Source organism: Pongo pygmaeus, chromosome 11 (assembly GCF_028885625.2).
Source record: "Pongo pygmaeus isolate AG05252 chromosome 11, NHGRI_mPonPyg2-v2.0_pri, whole genome shotgun sequence".
Taxonomy (NCBI): domain Eukaryota; kingdom Metazoa; phylum Chordata; class Mammalia; order Primates; family Hominidae; genus Pongo; species Pongo pygmaeus.
Window position 1 is genome coordinate 115,261,307 of NC_072384.2, and position 16,198 is coordinate 115,277,504.

The 16,198-nt window shown below is 38.3% G+C and overlaps 1 long non-coding RNA gene across 2 annotated transcripts in view; it reads left to right on the forward strand.

Annotated features, from left to right (window-relative positions):
* The window catches only part of LOC129031918 (uncharacterized), a 149,185-nt gene that overhangs the window by 15,729 nt on the left and 117,258 nt on the right, over window positions 1–16,198 (forward strand). For both annotated transcript variants that reach the window (XR_008501148.2, XR_008501147.1), the window contains exon 2: window positions 8,062–8,178. This is a non-coding gene — a long non-coding RNA (uncharacterized LOC129031918). The remainder of the gene's footprint in view (window positions 1–8,061; window positions 8,179–16,198) is intronic.

The window sequence follows — 16,198 nt, forward strand, 5'->3', positions numbered from 1 at the left end:
ATGTGATACTTAGTGCAAATGGTTTATTTATTAAAATACCTACAAGAGACTTCAAATAAAAATATAGTATTCATTATTTTACAAGTTTTGGCTTTTTTTAATATAATAAAAGTTGAAAATGTGAAAATCAATATTTTAGCTCACAGAAATTTAAGTACAGAAAGAATAACTTTAAAATTGTGAATTTGTTTTTAAAATGATAAACCTGGGCCGGCCGGTTGTGGTAGCTCACACCTGTAACCCCAACACTTTGGGAAGCCAAGGCAGGAGGATTGCTTGAGGCCAGTTTGAGGCTAGCCTGGTCAACATAGTAAGACCCTGTCTCTACAAAAGAAAATTTTAAAAATTAGCGGGGTATGGTGGCACGCACCTGTAGTCCCAGCCACTGGGGAGGGTAAGATGGGAAGATCACTTGAGCTCGGGAGGTCAAGACTGCAGTGAGCCATGATTGTACCATTGCACTTTAGCCTGGGCAACAGAGAAAGACACTGACTCAAAAAAAATAAAATAATAAACAATTTTTAAATTGCTTTCTGACATGACTTTAGAGAGTTTGACAGCTCCTTTTCCATAATACATTACTCATATTCTGCATAAGTGAAATGAAGAATATCATGAAATATTTTTCAATCACAGTTGAACTACATTTTACCTAATTATTTAAGTTAAATATAATTTTAAAATCTTATAAGGCATGTTTTTGTAAAGAGTAATACTTTCATATTTGGAGCTATATTACTGGTGAGATTTTCTTTAAAATAATCTATTAAGATCAACTGTAAAGCATCTGAGGAATACAGTTTGCAAATATAGCTCCTCAAGTTTCAAACAGCCTAAAATTTATGCCTAATACTCATGTCTACTATGTGTCTATACTAGAAGCAGAGATGACCAAAAGGTCAAGTACTAATTATCTATAGTTCATTAAAATGAATTGGGAAGATATGTACCAATATTTTTTATTCCTCACTTTTATGGATGGTGTTGGCTGAATCATAATTAACAAGGCTGTTCAGTCATATACCCCTTTTCAATTACTCAAGCCAGGAAGAGACTGAAAATTTATTCAGGCAATGGGGTTCTCTGATACCTAGACTTTTAAAAAAATAGTAATACATTGGATAGGGAAGAGATCAAGTTTCAAACCTAGAAAGAAAGAGATTTGTTTTAATACACCGCAGAGTAATAATACAATAAGAAATGCCTTCTGAGATTTTGCACATTATACATGTTAAGATTGGTTAAAAACTTGATTTTTTAAAACAAAAAAATAGGATTTTTTGTTTGTTTTGGTCAGAAAGTATTTAGAAAGGTCTCTAAAATGATAAATAAGCAATTCAAAAGCATGGTTTCTGATTTCTAGGACATTCCAGGAAAAAGTATGCAGAAAAGGAAGGGCAAGCACTTTCAGAAACACCTACTCCTATTTAGGAGATTGGATGGAGTAGCATGATCATCTAGGAGAACATCCAAGAGATGTTGATTCAAAGGAAAAAAACAGAGTGATGGCTCACAACCGTAATCCCAGCACTTTGGGAGGCCATAGTGGGAGGATCACTTGAGCCCAGGAGTCCATGACCAGCCTGGGCAACAAAGCAAGACCCCATCTCTATTAAAATAATAATAAAGTTAAAAAGAAAAAAAAACTTCATTCAAAGATAAGCCATAGAAGGAATATTATTTAGGCTTGAAAACCCTTATTTTGAAGAATACTTGGGATTTTAGGTGAAGAAGATGGTGCAGGGAGAAATAGACTGAAAATGTTTACTGGTTGTATTTTTCTTTTTAAAAGGCTTTCTCCTCCAGTGATAAGACAGCTTAGGGATTGAGAACTGAGAAAAGGCCGCAGAATTTGGAGCAAGTATAATTGTTTCTGACCCAAAGGTGCCTGCTCTTTCATCTTTTTCCAAATATTGAGATTCTGGATGGCTCTGACTGATTCCTTTTTCTGATTTTGCACAGAAGGTCCTCATGATCTGACACTATTTAGGACTGGGAAAAGCTCACTTAAGGTGGACCATCTTAATTGCTGGGCCAAAATTTTATATTAAATACTGGAGAAAGGGAATGGGAAAAGAAGGAACAAGAGGAGAAGAAGGAAGGACAAGAAGATTTTAAAATATTTGATAGCTCTTTAGCTTGAAAAAGGAAATAAAAATTGTGAAAATAAATTACATTTAATAATATTTGGTTTATAACTGCAATTATGTATTGATTTTTAGAATGAATTAAAAATGAAATCCCATAGTTTGGGAGTGTAACATTGCAAAACAATGTTTTTTTATTTATTATTATTATTATTATTTTTTTTAGACTGAGTCTCATTCTGTCGCCCAGGCTGGAATGCAGTGGGGTGATCTTGGCTTACTGCAACCTCCGCCTCCTGGGTTTAAGAAATTATCTGCCTCAGCCTCCCGAATAGCTGGGACTACAGGTGCCCGCCACCATGCCCAGTTAATTTTTTTGTATCTTTAGTAGAGACAAGGTTTCACCATCTTGGCCAGGCTGGTCTTGAACTCCTGACCTTGTGATCCACCCGCCTCAGCCTCCCAAAGTGCTGGGATTACAGGCATGAGCCACTGTACCCAGCCAAAACAATGTTTTTGATAGTAAGACATGACATTCTTAATCCCCATTTTCTTAAGGGCCTCTCAATCTTCTGATACTCAAATTATTATCTTTTGATGTTCCTAACTTGTCATCATGGCTCTTGCATTTCTCTTTAGTTGTTGAGTGGTTTAATTCTTATTTGCTTTTGATTCTAATAATTCTCCATTATCACTTTCAATGACTTTAAGAAAGTTTGCATCTTGTGCAATATTTGTATTTTGAACTTTGAATTTGATTTGCATTGTATTTTATGTCATACTGTCCAGGTACTGGTGCTTTAAGCAATAAGAACTATAGAGGCTAATGAGAGGCAGAGAGTATTCCATGTTATTTGATGACTAATTTTGTAAGTGGCCAGTTTTGTAGTATGTTTTATAAATCCAGGAATTTGATTATGAAAACTCACTCTGATCTCTGAATAGTCAAGAATGGCCTGTTTCCAAACATACTATAAATAACTAAATTTTTATATGAAAGAAACACAATCTTTTAGAAGTATGTTTTGATTTTACTCTTAGAGATTTTACCTTCCTTAACTTTGTTATATGTATATATAGGGAAAACATAACTATAAATTAAGACAATTTAAAATGTAATTATCTTATAATTATAGGAGAGCAGAATATGCCACCTCAAAATATACTCCTTTGGCATAAGGATTATTTTGAGCTGAAGGCATTTGAGAAGAAGCAGATATAAGAAAAGCTATCTGCCCTTCCTTAATTCACCTAAAAGCAAGACATAAATTTATAAAGACAAAAGGGTCCTCTTCCTTTCTCAACCAGGCATGATTAAAGTTGATCACTGAAGACAACTTTAGAATATGTATATGTATGAATTATATCACACACACACACACACACACACACACACATATAAACTTAGTACATAAAAATTACTGAATGATTTAAAAGTTCCCAAGGGGGATTGAAAAATTGTATATTACTGTGAGAGGTGCATGAAAAAAAAAAGATTATGAAAATTCTGGACCAAAGTAACTGCCATGTCTTTCCTCCAGACAATCTCTATGGATTGCAAACAACCACTGACATTTTTTTTTTTCTTTTAGGAGTGGAAGTTTAATAGGTAGAAGAGAAGAGAAAGAGAAACAGCGTCCTCTGTAGAGGAAAGGGTCTCTGAGTGGAAAAGACCCCCTTGACATTTTACTCTACCTCTCTGAAGCTTTCAAATTCATGACCATAAAAATAGCAGGCATCAGATTATGATGGGGTTTCAGATTGGGCTTCCACTCAGAGAAGTCACCATACTCATAAATTTCTATTGAATCTTCACATCTGCTTTGCTCTAACTTAATTTGTTTGCATAAATCGGACAAATTGCAATTTGGTCTTTCTTATGTGATTCTCTCACTTTTACTTGATTCTGCATTTATTCCTACCCCCAGCCCTTTCCCCCTCCTTTCTTCCCAAAGGGAAGAACCTTAACTCCTGCAAGAAAATCAATAGAGATATAACAACTCATTGATAGTTTTGCTAAAGTCAACCTACCTTCCTCTTTACCCTAAGCACTTTGCAATCCTCTTAGCCTTGCTGTATACAGCTGTAACTGATAATGAATAAGATTTAATGAATTTGGGTATTCTCCCTTGGATTTATCATATTTCCTCAATTGTAATTATTTGTACCCTTATTATTCTATAGGCTCATAGGGTCATAGAATCCATTCTCCTTTCACTGAAGAAATTATGCATTTAAACTTGCAATTAGACTGCCCACCGCTGAGAAACTGCCTACCAGGCCCAGAGCCTCTTTTTAAAAGGCACTCTGTAGGAAGTTCTTTATGTAGAACTAGACCTTCTGATTCTCATTCTGTAACTGTTAGACCAGTCCTGGGTGCCTGCTAATAACGTAATAGTCTGAAAAATCAACTGATACAAACATGTTATGGATCACTGGGATGGCTACCTTATAGCTGAGCGCCATCACACAATTTCATGCTGGGTCTATACAGTAGATCCTGTGTGCCTGTGGGTTCCATGTCTGAACCATGGATTGATTCACACAACCATGGATTGAAAATATTCCCAAAAAAACTGCAATAATACTAATAATACAAACTAAAAAAAATACAGTGTAACAACTATTTACATAGCATTTACATTGTATTAGGTAATATAAGTACTCTAGAGGTGATTCAAAGTATGTGGGAGAATGTGTGTAGATTATTAGCAAATACCATGTCATTTTATATAAGAGACATAAGCATCTGACGATTTTGGTGTCCACAGGGATCCATTAAGGGATGATTATATTTACTTTTTTTGTTCCAAGATTACACAATATAAATTCAAGAAATATGAGATGATAGACTATTAATACATGGTGTTGTTAGATGTCAGAAATATAAACTCCATAATCCTGACTCATGTCTGAAAACTCAGCTGCTTTACCTCCAGGAAGTCTTTCTGTGCTCCCAAGTTCCCCTAATGGGCTCTTCCTTTATACTCTCATGTTACCTGTCCTTGCTGTGCGATTTTGCCGCTAAACAGTGGGGAGAGGATGGGGTTAGTGTTTGGTTCTTTTAGATCTAATCACTATCTCTATTGTCTTGAAGGCAAGCGCTCCTTTCCCCCCATACCAGCATGCCTAGTATATAGTAGGCACTCAGCATTTGTTGAAATGAGTCTAGCTTCTGAAAGTGCTACATTCTGGCAGGAGGTGTGCTTTTAAAGAGGCACTTTCTCAGGGGCAACTCAGAAAATGTCAAATCTTTTAAACTGCTGCTTAGAAAAATCTGACTCTGGTGACATTAACCTTTAGAAGCCATGTTAGCATTTACTTGAAGGCCGTTTTGCAATGAACAACAGGCTACATCTAAGTCTAATAACTTGTAACCTAATAACACAGATTTAATAAAAGTATAAAATGGATTGAGAAATTATCAGAAACCATAAACTCCCAGATTATAACTGTATAGCAAGGAACATATTCTCTTGTTAATCTTCCACTTCCCGGTGATCTATGTTCACTTCATCATCCCTAGAATTCAGTCAGATTAGTTATAGCACTAATTCTTATGGCTTCCAGACAGAAATATTCTTCATCTGCCCAAATCCCGATGTTCACTTGTGGATCCAGGTTTCATTGCATCACCTGGTGAAAGCTTATTGAAAAAGTGACATTTTTGTTGAGAGATTTGCCTGTTTGAAAAAATGGAAAAAAATAGCAGGCTTTGAATAACAAGTAGAACAATCAAACTTAATCTGTGTCTATTAAGCCGTTATCTATACTCACCGCTTTGCTAAGCCATGGAGCCTATAAAAGAGGGACAAGACACCAAACTTTATGTAGCCCTATGGCACAATCATGTTGCAAAACATTTAATAACATTGTGAAGCAGACTGTGATTGTCGAAGTGAGACGCAGTCAGACAGTTCTTCTGAAAGACATCTTCAGACATCTTCTGCTGAAAGAGGAAGATGTCAGCAGAGCTCTAAGGGAGTTAGCCCAAGGCAGATGCAAGACATAGATTGTTACCATAAGACAATGGACTTGGGTAGAAGACAGCCTTGGGGAACTCTGAGCAACCAAGGTAGCATGAGCACAATCAGAAGAGGGTGAAGAATAACTTACAAGGAGGAAATGAGAGAAGAGAGAGCTAGGAGGATACTAGAGAACTGTCTTTACTTCACAGTTACTCTTCATTTGGAACAAATATGTGTCCATTAGTATTACTCCTGTTACAGTTTACTATCATTTCTTATTTATTTATTGCTCAAGGAATTTTAGGTGGGTTATAAAAAATGTAGGCAATAAAATAGGCAACTACAACTACAACATAAAGAGTCTATCATTTCATAGAATAGAAGGAATAGAAGGAATTTTAGGAAGTCAAGACCAAGGAGCAAAATCAAACTGAAAAGTAGACATTTTAGGATTTTACACAATTATTATTTTAGAGCCACAGATCTGGGTCTGAGCTTCCTGGCAGTTAAAGAAAAAAAGAGACATCAGTATAATATTTTAATATTGTATTTGTTTAACCCAGGGATTCTTAAGCTGGGTCCATGTAATCCTTAACAGTTCATGAACACCCTTCAAGGGGCCCATGAATATCCTGAAATTTTATCCAAAATGTCACTTATATCAAGTTGTTTTGAGGAAAGTATCCATAATTTCATCAGATTCTTGGAAAAGTGTGTGACCTAAGATGTTATGAACCACCAAAAAAATGGTGTTTAGTTTGCATAGCACTGTCACATAATTACATCATCTGAGGCCTGGGAAGATTAAGTCCAAGGTTAGAATTAAGAATCCAAGAGCCAAATTTGACCAGGTGGCATTTTCCAAATAATGGAACCACCAGTGTTTAAAAGTCTTGAAAAATGGAAACATCTGGCAGTATGGCACTCTCAATCCAACATGATAATGACTGAAAGAGCTGAGAAATATCTGCTCCTGAACCAAGCAAGTGTCCTCTAGTTTAGTCCATGCTCAACACTCCCAATGGTTCCAGTACCTTTGCTCAGCTATTTCCTGACTGGCTGCTTTAGACATTTGTGTTTCAGAGTCCCAAATTAAGTAATTTGTGTAGAACTGATAACTGAAGCTAGGTTTTACTACAATCAGAATGAATTATTTTGTCTGAGTGATTCTCAAACTGTATGTCTTCCAGAAGCCTGCTGTTACAGGTTCACCATTGCTTTTTGCTACCATTTGTCTAATAATCAAGTGTTATTAACACATCTCTAAATAGTTTATGATGCGTAGTTGCCTTTTTCTTGCCTCTTTCATGAGCATATGTACCCAAAATTTTGTATTTTATACATCTTTGCATTCATTCAGCAAGTGTTTCTTGACAATATACTATACTACTATATATTAAAAGTGCCAGGAACTTTTTAGATTATATATATATATATATGATTAAGGTCATGAGGTCAGTTGGTTGAATTTGAAAAATGATTGATTGGCCGGGCGCAGTGGCTCTTGCCTGTAATCCCAACACTTTGGGAGGCTGAGGCAGGCAGATCACTTGAGGTCAGGAGTTCGAGACCAGCCTGGCCAACATGGCAAAACCCCATTTCTACTAAAAATACAAAAATTAGCTGGGCGTGATGGTGTGCACCTGTAATTCCAGCCACTCAGGAGGCTGAAGCAGGAGAATCACTTGAACCCTGGAGATGGAGCTTGCAGTGAGCCGAAATCCCACCACTGCACTCCAGCCTGGGTGACAGAGTGAGACGTTGCCTCAAAAGTAAACAAATAAGTAAATAAATAAATAAATAAATAAATAAATATAAATTTTAAAAAGAGAAAGAAGAAATGATTGATTATTCTTGAGGGTATCATTGTGAGAAAAACTCAGTGGCTTATTTGATTTGAGTTCACAGGGTGTTGCCTAGCCACGTAAGCAGCCATACTACTCTTGCCTAGTGTATATCAATTTAGTAGAAAATAAATTTACAGATTCTTTTATCTTTTTTCCTAGCGTAATTAGCTGCCTACTTTTCAAAATTATGTGATGACTTCAGGGGAAAAGAGATTCACAAGAACCAGTAACAGGAAAGCTCAAATAAGCTTGGAAATCTTTAAACTTTCCATATGGGTAAGCAATGATCATTTTTAATCATCCAAATTCATAAGATTTGATCAAAGGAAAAATATAGTGTTTTGGTGATATGCAGGAAGTATGAAATGCATGCTACTAATGATTGAACAGTATATCTTTGATATGGCAGACAAATGTAGTTTTATTTGTTTTGTTTTTGACTTGAGATGTGTCAATCTTAAATAATGAGAGTCAGAAAAGATTATTAAGAATAGCATTTATTACAGTGCAATGCTTAAGGATAGCCATCCAGGAGACACAACTCCAAACAAATGAGATCAGTGTTTTAAAGTGGGGAAGGTAAAGTTTCACTTATATAGGCAGAAAGAGAAATTTTAGCAGATTGCATGTTTCATATGAGACCAGTGCATATGTTACAGTGATTTGATTGGTTATAGATTGCTACATTCTAAGGAAGATTACTTTATTATTTCCTAAGGATGGGTGGACAGTGATCTGAGGGACTCTAATCTCTGGCACTCTTTGGTCATAATTATTTACAGGAAAAAAATGTCAGAAGTTGCAGCTGCATGCCATGTGACTCAGACTGCATAGCCACATCTCTCTCAAAGCTCAGAATAATTTAAAGTTCCAACAACCTTAAGTTTGAATTTCTTAATTTCACAGACTCTAGAGATCAGTGCAATTCAACTGTAAGAAATAATAAGTAAAACCTTTTCCCCTAATTAATTTAAAGATAATGGTGGATTTAATTCATTTTCATTGAAAAAGAAGAAATGAGTTATTTTAATAAATATTACATTTTAGCTCTTGGGGCAGAGAGAAAAAAATATTTTAAGTTATATAGACAAATAAAATGCTCCATAGTGCAAAAGTAAGAAAAACATAGAAGATTCCCACTGAGACAGAAGATTTTGAAAAAGATTACAAGAAAAATTATTGCAAGACATAGGTATTGTTTTATTCTTAAAGAAATATGCTTTCTTTATGAAACTAATCTGAAACTGTCTGTAAATCTACATGGAAGTATACTGAATGCAGCAACTTAGAGAGATCCAGGCATTATGAATAAAGGGTCTCCAGATTTGCCTTGAATGCCAATGGATGTTAAGTTGGTAAAACTTAACTAATAATAGCACTAGCATTTATGTAATACTTTATAGACATTTTCAGATACATTATCTCGTTTAGTTTCCAAAGTAATTGTTGGGAAAATCAGAATACAGGCAGCATTATTTTACTGATAGAGAGAGGTTGGGGCAGGCCCAAAGTCACTTAATATTAAACTGCAATAAGTAAAATCCTTCTTCCTGCAGCTTAACATCACTTTATTTGGGAACAAAGTCTCTCATTCCACCAGAGTATCTTGGCTTAGCCTGAATACCCCAGGAGACTTAACACATTGATTTACATTTGCACTAAGATGGCAATGAGCAATTAATGATCCTTTTCTGTAGGAAGACTTTGGGAAAGGGTAATGGAAAGGGTCAGGAGCCCACATCCCTTGAAAAGCTGGACGCCTTTAAGAAGAGGAGGTTGCAGGAAGGAAGTAGGAACCCCTGAAGGGAAATCTCTCTTTATTTGCAGGTCTTGGGAGGCCACTCTCTCCTTAATTTAAGCTATGGTAGTGAATATCATATATGAAAGTATATTTATGTTCTTGAAATCTTTAATCTGTGTTGATTCTTTGAAATAATGAATTAAGGCATAGTTTAAATTTGCTAAGTGATGTTTAACCTAAGATGTGAAGAGTAGGAGGTAGCCAGTTAAAGAGGAGGGGGAAGCAGCATATTCCAGGAAGAAGCAGCAGTATATGCCAAGGCCAGAGGCAAGAGATGGTATGGTCCATTTTATTACTATGTTCCAGAATAATCCACTGAAATAGGAATTTGTGTTTTGTTTGCACAGCTTAGGCGTATGAGAAACACAACAGGTATTTATTTTTCTCTCTCATACCCCTTTGTCTCAGTTCAGCTTTAGGGTGAATGGAGATCTGGGGCTTGTCTTACAGAGTTAAGAAAAGTTTGTAAAAGAACACAGTCCAGCAAAGGAGATGGGCTTTAGGACTCTAAGATCAGGAACCAGACATGACAAAAACTGAAAAAGGCTCCAGACCTTGAAGGGTTGGTGATTAGAGGTTCTGGAAGCAGCAAATTTGTACTCCATCTCCTCATGGCATCCCAGGGAGGTGTCAGGGGCTCCAAGAAGAATGACTGGACCCAACTACCAAAGCTGCCACCCTCCAAAAGGATGTCAGTGCATGAGCGTGTTACCGGCACAGGGGAAGCAAACTTACCTCTACCCATCTTGAGGTTTTCTTTTTTTTTTTGAGACACTGTCTCTCTGTCACCCAGACTGGAGTGCAGTGGTGCGATCTCGGCTCATTGCAACCTCCACCTCTCAGGTTCAAGCAATTCTCCTGTTTCAGCCTCCTGGAGTAGCTAGGACTACAGGCACATGCCACCACGCCTGGCTAATTTTTGTATTTTTTTTAGTAGAGACGGAGTTTCACCATGGTCAAGCTGGTGTTGAACTCCTGAACTTTGGTGATCCACCTGCCTTGGCCTCCCAAAGTGCTGGGATTACAGGTGTGAGCCACCATGCCTGGCCACCCATCGTGGGTTTTTAGCTGGGACTCATTAACCAAAGGACAGATTAAGAAGAGAAAAACAGTTTATTATAATGCATGCAATGCACATCACACAGGAGAAACCTCAACAGAGTAACTCAAATCAGTGGCTTAGAACTCTGGCTGATATACCATCTTCAAACAAAGAACAACAAATTTGTCAAGAAATGACAGGACAAAGAAAAGTGGTTTTAGGCTTCCAAGGGTGGCAAACAGTAGGAAGGTAAAAATATGTGAGGAAATGAATGAAGTAAGGTTTGTTTGCAGATTTCTCTGGTGTTATCTCTAGGCTGGTTTAAGTGTCTAGAGCTGTTTCTGGTAAAGGAGAATTTATATCTTTCCTTTAGGCAGGAAAGGGGGAGGGTAGAGAGAGCTTTTCCTGCATTTGCTGCTGCTTAATTACCTTCAGCTCAAAATAATTTTTATGTAAATTAGGCATATTTTGGGGTGACATATTCTGGTTTCCTTCACCAGCAAAGCCTCCTTCCAAAGGAAATTAAGACTTCGAATATAAGCTGTGCCCTGGGTAGGCCAAAGGTAAGAAGACCCAGTGAATCTAAGAAAGATGGAGATGGGATTGAGGGGGGATATATGTTTTGTTTTTCTTAGAAGCGTGCAATTGCTATAAATACTCATGTCTTCGTCCATTTGTGTTGCTATAAAAGAATACCTGAAGCTGGTACCTTGTAAAGAAAGGAGGTTTATTTGACTCATGGTTCTTCAGGCTGTACAAAAATCATGGCACCAGCATCTTCTTCTGGTGAGGGCTTCTGGCCGCTTCTGCTTATGGTGTGTAGAGATCACATGTCAAGAGAGGAAGTGAGATAGAGAAGAGGAGGTGCCAGGCTCTTTTCAACAATCAGTTCTTGCGAGAACTGAGAGTGAAAACTCACTTACTCACTCAAGAACAGCACCAACCCATTCATGAGAAATCTGTGCCCATGATCCAGACACTTTCCATCAGGCCCCAGCTCCAGCATTGAGGATCAAATTTCAACATGACACTTTTAACAAACTTTGTCCAAACTATAGCATTTCTCCCCTGGGCCCCCAAATCTTATATCCTTCCCACATTGCAATCATTCTGTCCCAATGGTTCCCACAAGTGTTAACATGTTCCAGTACCAACCCAAAAGTCCAAAATCTCTTCTGAGACTCAAAGCAAGCTGTAAGTCTGTAAAATCAGAATCAAGTTACATACTCTCAAGATACAATAGTGCAACAGACATTGGGTAAACATTCCCTTTCCAAAAGGGATAATTTGACCAAAAGAAAGGGGTAACAGGCCCCAGGCAAGTCTGAAACCCAGCAGGGCAGACATTAAATCTTAAAGACCCAAAATAATCTCTGACTTCATGTCCCATAGCCACACTAGTTCATTGGGTGGGCTCCCAAGGCCTTAGGCAGCCCTGGCCCAATGGCTTTGCTGGGCATAATCCATGTGGCCACTCTTGCTGGTTAGAATCCAATGCCTGTGGCTTTTCCAGGCTAAGATTGCAGGCTACTGGTGGCTCTACCATTCTGGAACCTGGAGGGCAGCAGTACTGGTCCCACACTGCCCTAGTAGAGGCCCTCTGCAATGGCTCTGCCCCTGTGGCAGACTTCTGCCTGGGCACCTAGGCTATCTGATAGGTCCTATGAAATTGAGGTAGAAGCTGCCAAACCTCCACTACTCTTAAATTTTGCATACCTGCAGACTTAATATCACATGTAAGCTTCCAAGGCTTATGGCTTGCACCGTCTGGAGTGGCAGCTAGAGCAGTATCTGGGGCCCTTTCAACCATGGCTAGAGTCAGAGTAGCTGGCATGCAGGGAGCAGCAACCTAAGGTGGCATCTGGCAGTGGTGCCCCAGATGTGTACCCCAAACAATTCTGTCCTCCTAGGCCTCTGGGCCTGTGATGGGAGGGGCTGCCTCAAATATTTCTGAAGTGGCTTTTGGGCCTTTTTCCCACTGATTTGACTAGAAGCACCCAGCTACCTTTTATCTGTGCTGATCTCTCTAGCAAGTGGTTGCTCGTTAACACCCTTGGATTCTTCTCTTGAAAATGCTCCTTTTGTTCTCTACCACATGGCAAGACTGCAAATTTTTCAAATTTTTATGCTCTGCTTCTCGTTTAATTATAAATTAAAACTCCATGTCATTCCTTTTCTTCCACATCTGATCATAAGCTGTTGAAAGCAGCCACATCACTTCTTAAACACTTTGCTGCTTAGAAAACCTCTTCTGCTGGATACTGTAGATTGCCACTCTAGGGCATGCATGCAATGCATCCAAATTATTTGCTATAACGTAACAAAGGTGACCTTTGCTCCAGTTCTTAACAGTTTCTACATTTCCACCTGAGACCTCATCAGCACAGCCTTAACTGTTTATATGTCTTTCAGCATTTTGGTCACAACCACTTAACCAGTGTCTAAGAAGTTCCAAACTTTTTCTTATCTTTCTATTTCTTCTGAGCCCTCCAACCTTTTCCAACCTCTGCTCATTACCCAGTTCCAAAGCCTCTTCCACATTTTCAGGTGTCTTTATAGCAACACCCGACTCCTGGGACCAAATTTATGTCTCAGTACAGCTGTGTTACTATAAAGGAATATCTAAGGCTGGGTACATTATAAATAAAAAAGGTTTATTTGGCTTGTGATTCTTAAGGCTGTACAAGAAGTATGGTTCCAGTATCTCCTTCTGGTGTGGGCTTCAGGCTGCTCCTGCTCATGGTATGTACAGATTGTATGGCAAGAGAGGAAGCAAGAGATAGGAGGAGGTACCAGGCTCTTTTCAACATCCTATTCTTGTGGGAACTAAGAATGAGAACTCACTTACTCCCCCAAGAATGGCACTAAGCCATTCATGAGAGATCTCCCCCTACAATCCAGACACCTCCTATCAGGACCCAGCTCCAACACTAAGGATCAGATTTTAACATGAGACTTGGCAGAGTCAAGCAAAGCATATCCAAACTATAGCAGCTCACTTTGGAGATGTCAGTTGCTTAGCTTAGACTCAGAGATCCTAAGACTCTGAGGTCTGGTCCAGGCCTTTAGAATGTGAATGGCTCATACTTACTCTCCTCTCCAGAATTTGTGGGATTTCCGAAGGTTTCAGGATTATTATTTCCTACACATTTACACATTTAGAATTAGAAGTATAGGCCAAATGTGGTGGCTCATACCTTTAATCCCAGCACTTTGGGAGGCTGAGGTGGGAGGATCACTTTAACCCAGGAGTTTGAGAGCAGTCTGGGTGATATGGTTTGGCTCTGTGTCCCAACCCAAATCTCATCTCTAATTGTAATCCCCATGTGTTGGGGAAGGGGCATGATGGGAGGTATTTGAATCATGGGAGTGGGCCTTCCCCTTGCTGTTCTTGTGATAGTGAGTTGTCACAATATCTGGTTGTTTGAAAGTGTGTGGCACTTCACCATTTATTCTCTCTCTCTCCTGCTTCACCATGGGAAGATGTGCCTTGCTTTTCCTTCGCCTTCCACCATAATCATAAGTTTCCTGAGGCCTCCCAGTTATGCTTCCTGTTAAGCCTGCAGAACTGTGAGTCAGTTAAACCTCGTTTCTTCATAAATAACCCAGTCACAGGTAGTTCTTTATAGCAGTGTGAAAATGGACTAATACACTGGGCAACATAGCAAGAACTTGTCTCTGTTTAAAAAATGAGCCAGGCCTGGTGGTGCATGCCTATAAGACCCGGCTACTCAGACTGAGGCAGGAGGATCCCTTTAGCCCAGAAGTTTGAGACTGCAGTGAGCTATGATCACATAACTGCACTTCAGCCTGGGCAAAAGAGCAAGATCCTGCCTCAAAAAAAAAAAAAAGAAGAAGGAGAAGGAAAGAAAAAGAAAAAGATTAGAAAAATCCATGCTCACAATGATTTGATAAGTTCCATATTTTTTATAGTCACAAGTAACAGAGACCCATGTAAAGATAGGCCATACAAAGGTAAAACCTGATAGAGTTCAGGAAATACTACCCCTAAACATGACACCTTAGCATTTGAGAAATCAGCAGAAGGAAAATCACCTTTACCTTCCACTCTCCCTTCTCTGCTGAAGCAGGTCATAAAACCTGGAAAAGTCACCCTCTGACCTTCTTTCACTATTCTCCACTGCAGCAGATCATAAGACTTTCATTTCTCAGGTACCCTTTCTATACCTAGAGCAAAGGAACATATTTACCTCTGAAGCACAGACATCCAGAAAAGAATCTGTACAAACAGCCTTTGCTAAGTTCTCCCCAGTTTATTACCATTAGATCATACCTGTTTTTGTTCCAGTCGTATTTGCCTATGACGGTACACTCATCATCAAACCTAAGCATAAAAATACACATGTTTACCTGTTTCTTTGAGTCTTCATTTCCTTACAAAGTTTCCTGTGTCACATAAAACTTATATTAAATCATTTGTGTGTTTTTCTCTTGTTAATGTGTCTTATGTTATAGGACCCTCAGCCATGAACCTAGCAATGGATGAGGAAAAGAAATCTTTTCTCCCCCTAAACATTTATCATGTAAAATAAAAACAAGAGGTAACACTCATATGCAGAGGACAAGCTCTTTTCCAAGTACCATCCTAAGTGATTTAGCTAGATTAAGTTCCATGATCTTTTTAACAATCCTATAGGTAGATGCTATTTTTATAACAAGTATGACTGTTGGCAAGAGAAGGATAGTGGATGAAGAAATGCAAACACTGATTAGGCAACATTTTCCATCAGGAGAGAAAATGACACTGAGCACTGGTGAAGTAGCTAAAGGTAATTGCTAGACCCAAATCAAATGCTATCATAAGAGAAGAAAAAAATCTAATATTTGTACCAAAGTTAAAACTAGCCGCAGAACAACTTTTTGCCAGAGACAGAATAGATGAAATGGACTTAGTTTTGCCCCCTACCTTTCTGGGAGTCAGTTGCTTTTTGTGTATAAGGCTTTTTTGGCATTATCTCTCTTGGGCTCTCATTGAACAGTTAGGGCTTACTGACAGATGACTTTCAGCATTATTGTCAGGTGGCTGTACCAGCCTGAACTCAGCCATCATTTGGTCCTCCCGTTGATTATAACAAGCCAAAACACTGTGCAGTTGGAAATTTTAGGTACTGTTGTTCAATAGAATCTACTGTCTATTTTACAGCAAAATTATCACAAAAAGCATTCAGTAAATTAACTAGTTTGACTGCCAGGAGATTCTAGTATTATTGTATTTTTCCCACCAGGGCACCCAGGGGAGTTTGCTCTTCTGTAATACTATTATTGTAATCATATTATTTCCGATGTTTTATTGCCAATGTCATGGCTGACCCTTGGCAAAATTGCAAAGTATCCAAAGTTCATTTTAAGAGTTCTTTTCATGCATACCTTCCCCCATCTTTTTGAGAAAGGCTGCATTGTATTCAGCCTCAGGAATGCTCAGATATTCATTG